Source organism: Octopus bimaculoides, chromosome 12, assembly GCF_001194135.2.
Source record: "Octopus bimaculoides isolate UCB-OBI-ISO-001 chromosome 12, ASM119413v2, whole genome shotgun sequence".
NCBI lineage: Eukaryota > Metazoa > Mollusca > Cephalopoda > Octopoda > Octopodidae > Octopus > Octopus bimaculoides.
In genome coordinates this window covers 64,161,601-64,167,568 of record NC_068992.1, presented here as the reverse complement: position 1 = coordinate 64,167,568, position 5,968 = coordinate 64,161,601, and positions in this window count along the sequence as shown.

The following is a 5,968-nucleotide window of genomic DNA, read 5'->3' as shown; positions in this document are numbered from 1 at the left end:
CTTAGTTGTATTGAGTGATCTTTCAATTAATGTTTGACTGTTTTATGCATAGCTACACTTACATACATATATCTTCACTGATATGTCCCATGATGACGATGTATTTTGTCGTCTCTACGGGACTGGTCCGAACGGCGTACCTTTGCCGACCTACTGACTGTGTCAGTCCACTATTTATTAGTAGTGGACCAGTCCACTTCTCGCCTGGGGGTGTCCGCCTCAACATATACATACATACATATATATACGTACACGGTAAAACACTCACACTCACACTCACTCTCTCACATGTTGAAACAGAGGAGGCTTTAGCACGTAGCTAGCAAACTCCTGTCATATTGTAAGCTGTTGAAAGCGAATCTTTTTTATTCCACTCCTTCAACTCTGTTGACTGCAATCGTCCTAAGGACTTCGGTTGGTTTGTTGAGTAAACTCCGCGAAGCATTCAACCAGTACAGACAGGTTTCAGAGTGCTTCGAATTTGTACTTTGTAAACGATGGCTTGTCCTTCATTAAAGAGTTTATCTGCAACTTTTCGTCGTGCTCCTAGCTTCAGTTCAACTTCATTACAAATGGCGGAGGCATGTTTCGACAACACTAGGCTGTCTCCTATGATTAAGTCCAGGATATCTAAAACTGGTTTTTTTTTTCATAGGTATCCTGCAATTCCCAGCTTCTATAAAGCTTCTAATCCTTGCTTTAAAATCAGTAAATTGGCAGAGCCAATAGAATGTTGGATAGAATACCTCACAATATTTATTCCAACTAGGGTGGTGAGCTGGCAGAATTATTAGCACACCGGGCGAAATTCTTAGTGGTATTTCGTCTGTCTTTACGTTCTCAGTTCAAATTCCACCGACGTCGACTTTGCCTTTCATCCTTTCAGGGTCGATAAATTAAGTACCAGTTGCGTACTGGGGTAGATCTAATCGACTGCCCCCTCCCAAATTTCGGGCCTTGTACCTAGAGTAGAAAAGAATATTTATTACAACTTCCTGTAATCTGGTTTCGAATCCTGCTGAATTCACCTTCACTTTTTGTCTTTTAAGGGTTGATAAAAATAAAGGGCCAACCCATGACTTGAGTTGGTGGAACTGTTAGAGGATCGAGTGAGATGCTTTGTAGGTTTGTTTTGAATCTTCATTATATGAGTTCAAATCCCGCAGAGGTCAATTTGGTCATTTATTCTTTCAGGGGTACCAACCCGGGGCACGGGATTAGTGGAACTGTTAGAGGGCGGGGTGAGATGCCTTACAGTGCTTGTTCTGGTCCTTTGCATTCTAATACTGTTACGACACTGATGTCAAGCTGTATCAACCCTAAAGCATCGACTATTCCCTTTGATAATCATCAGTGATGCAGAAAGGGGAAACTCGAATGTATAGACAACTGCCAGTCTGTCTCAAAATCATCTTATCCTAGCCTCTCCATACTTGTGTAGGTGCATGGCCAGTCACGACCGACCGTGAGCTTATAAGAAATATTAATCTTCACACTGATTTCAAATTTTGACACAAGGCCAACAATTCCGGAGGTGAGTGTAAGTCGTTTACATCGACCCCAGGGTACAAGTGGTACTTATTTTATCGATCCCGAAAGGATGAAAGACAAAGCCGACCTCGGTGGAATTTGAGCTCAGAACAAATAGAGTGATGAAATACCGCTAAGCATCTTGCCCTGCGTGCTAACGATTCAAATGAAACTTTTGAAGGTGGATGACGAAGAATCTTTCCACCATGAGGGAAGTCTCTATCCTCAGACCTTTCAACCGTCCATCACACAACACTGCCTTCCTTCTTCAATTACAGGAGGGCAGTGGAGTAATCAACCTCATGAACTCGGTTGATAGTCGGATCAGCCCCACATGCGACGACAGCTGTTCGTCATAGCTCCACAAGTCCGCAGTGCCCAAACACTGAACGAGTGCGAATAGAACAGTTTTGTCGCTCTGTGAACATCTCGGAAAGGCTCGTCTGATAGCACTTCTGTGCGTTTATCGTTTATGACGAACCAGTGAAGCCCCTCGGTAGCAATACCAGGCCAAGAAATTCTGGAAGTTATTCATAGAAGTCTCCAATTCGAAAGTCCTCCAGAACAGATTCGCCTATTTGTCTTTGTTGATATCAAGATTTTCCCTGAGAATATTGTCTCTCATTTCCGTTACTATTCCTCTATCAATTGCTACAGTGGAACATCCGTCGATCCTGTTTTCCAATGTGTTGCAAGGTATGAACACCTGACGACACTCTAAAACCCGTCACTATTCTCGGTCTTGGTTTCATGTAGGACTGTGACTCAGTCAAGGACACGACGTGCAAAAAAAAAAAAAAATGGGAAGAAAAAACGGAGTCAGCATGTACAGAAATGCAAGAGATTACAGTCATGTTAGATCAAGCTGCAGTATAAAACGGTTCCAAGAGGTGGCCGTTGACTTTGACCATCAAACAGGCGCGATCCAGTCTCTGAAAGCTTTTACATCTGCTTTTCCTATGCGTTAGCACCACACAGTCCCGCCGTGCATCTAATGTACAGTTCCAATCGCACACTAATGGTAGACATCGGGACATTTTGAGGAAAGCTTTGGGGCAAAAAGCTCTTAGGTGTATATGGCAAGTCGGTTTTCTCTCGTCCATCGCTACAACTGACAGCTATGTTTAATTCTTCGTCTCAGATGCTCTTCTCATGTCCTCTGCCTCACATTATGGCTGCTATCAACTACTTTATATCTATTTCTGGCAGAAAATCTTCCATTTCCCTCTTCTTTAGTCTTTTCTCCTTGCGGAAAGGAATTAGTAAACATTTCCAAAACCCACCCAGCAGGTCGGACTGGTTACATGCAAAACCCACCCAGCAGACTAAAATGTACTGAATAACATCTTAAAATTCATTCTTGTTAAGGGTAACAAATTATTCACGTCCCGGTACTCGTCTGCCACCCGGTAGTTGGGGACTCTGGCTTTACAGCAGCGGTTCTCAACCATTTTTGGCCTATGGACCCCTTTCGTTCCTATTTTACTTGGGATCGTGGGTGGGGAAGCCTCGTAGCCATTCCATGTCTAAAACCTCCTATCATATTTTTATGATTATTGGGAATTGTAATACAGTTCTATATTTAAGAGACAAGGAATTATTTACATTATTTACATTTGACGGATATTTGTCCTCATCTTGTTTGTTGTTAACAACAAACAAGATGAGGACAAATATCCGTCAAATGTAAATAATGTATTGTGAATTGTATTTTTAAAATTGTTAAAATATTTTGTGTATTATTGAAGTAAAATCAATTCGTTGCAAATAAATTTTAACAGCAAAATCATATGGACCCCTAATGATCACACAGACTCTGGTTGAGAACCACTGCTTTAGAGGGTCGATACAGTTAGCTCATGCCCTTTTATTATTATTATTATTATTATGAAAACAAGCACCTATGTGTCTATGACATTCGATTGGCTAAAATTGCCCAAAATTTGCAAACTTTAAAAGCTATTAACTTTTTATTTATTATTTAAGGCAAAAATGAATTTCATTTCCATAATTAGCATACAAAACTACATCAATACACCTAACTTGAAATCGATTGGAGAAAAAATTGAGGGAATTGAAAAGTGAAAGCCAACAGAAAAGTTTTCTTTTTCTAACATTACAAAAGTCAAGTTCTCATCTATTGTTCTGAAATTATTGTCACGAGAAGTAAAAGGTTTTGAACTCCATATACGCCTCAGGCATTTTCAGCGGGTCTCAACACAACACTAATTATCATGTTTCTGCAGCAGTGATTTACAGTCGAGCCGTTAACATTATTTAACACTTCAACCAGTATGAACAGAAAAGCACAATATTACAGGCTCTACAGTTCGTCATCTACCGAACTGTTTGAGGCAGATAAGCTATATTTAGTTGTAATTGTGGCAGTTAGGGTGTTGCTGGGGGAGGGGTTGAAGTCATGGTGGTGGTGGTGGCGGCGGCGAAGTCGGTGACTGTGGTGTACTAATTAATGGCGCTGCCGATGATGCAGCTACTCGACTTAGAAGGTGACAAACGGAGAAATTGTTCTGTCATATTTTTCATTCTTGTTGTCCTTGTACCCAACAATTTTAAGAGGAGCGAGTAAGTGAATTACATCTGCCCTAGTACTTGATTGGAACCTTATTTTATCGACTCCGAAAGGATGAAGGGCAAAGTTGACCTCGGCGGGTTTTGAGCTCAGAACGCAAAGACGGACGAAATGCCTCTAAGCATCTGCCTAGCTTGCCACCTTAATAACAACAATAATCCTTTCTATTATAGGTACAGGACCTGAAATTTTGGGGGAGGGAGACTAGTTGATTACATCGACCCCAGTGCTCGACTGGTACTTAATTTATCGACCGCACCGAAAGGATGAAAGGCAAAGTCGACCTCGATGGAATTTGAACTTAGAACGTAAAGACGGACGGGATGCTGTTAAGCATTTTACCCGGCATGCTTCCAGTTTTGTCAGCTTCCCGTCTTAATAACAACAACAACAACAACAATCCTTTATTATCGCCAGCAAAGCCCATTTATGTTTACAATAAAACAAACATATACAAAAGTATTAGGAAACATGAGTTAAGCGTAATAAAGTTATATAAAAATTGTGGAGGAGACAGAGACGTTACAAGATAATTTAAGACATGTTAAAAATTTGAAATTTTACCCCCCAAATTACATATATCCAGAGATATGCCCCCCCCCCCCAATTTCTGTTTTCATTAATAACATGTACAATAAGCTGACTCCCATTTAAAGTACAAGTTTTCCTCGTGTTAAAGACAGTAGGACCGCTTGAGTTATATCGAAGCTGGTCAGTATTCAAAGCTTTCCTTCTCTTAACATTCCTCTTGAAAATAAATAATTTAGACCTAGAAGAAAAATATAACAAAAATTTCATATGTATATATATAGTAAATGATAAGAAGAAAATGGAGCTTTAACAGATAAACATCAAATTATTAACATATTATTACTTTTCTGTCACCTATAATTGTTTCCATATCCAACTCATTCGAATTACAAATTAATAAATTAAAATTGCATTTTGAAAATAGCGAGTAAAATATTTCTTGAGGGTGAGAAATTATTTGTTTATAAAACGTCATGTGTGTGTGTATGTGTGTGTGTGTGTATGTGTCGATTTAAATGAGAGCTCAAAACTGATCCATTGAAAATACTTTATTATAATAATAATGAAAATGACCTATGACCATTTCGATGCAATATCCAGATTGATTCATGCATATTATAAAATATAATAAAATATGGGATACTGCATCTCCTCAGGGTCTTATTATTATTAGTAGTAGTAGCAGGCAGACAATAAAAATAGATAACATTCAAATACAACTTTCATAGTTGGCCTATGAAAACATGCAAAAAAAAAAGCAAGTTGAAAAGACATGGGATGAAATACAACCGTACATCATAATGGTGTTGAAATCATGAACATATCAAGCAAATGATTCAAATTAATGATGGTAGTTCTGGACTGGTTCATTACTTAACTTCATAGTCTACCATCATTAAGAAGCTTGCTTCCCAACTACATGGTTCTGGGTTCAGTCCCACTGCGTGGCACCTTGGGCAAGTGTCTTCTACTGTAGCCTCGAGCCGACCAAAGCCTTGTCAGTGGACGGAAACTGAAAGAAGCCCGTTGTATATATATCTATGTATATATTTGTGTGGCTGCGTTTGTCCCCCACCATCGTTTGACAATCGATGTTGGTATGTTTACATCCCTGTAACATTAGCGGTTCGGCCAAACAATCCGATATAATAAGTACTAGGCTTACAAAGAATAAGTCCTGGGGTCGATTAGTTCGACTAAAAGCGGTGCTCCAGCATGGCCGCAGTCAAATGACTAAAATAAGTAAAATAAAAGAATATCTATCTATCTATCTATCTATCTATCTATCTATCTATCTATCTATCTATCTATCTATCT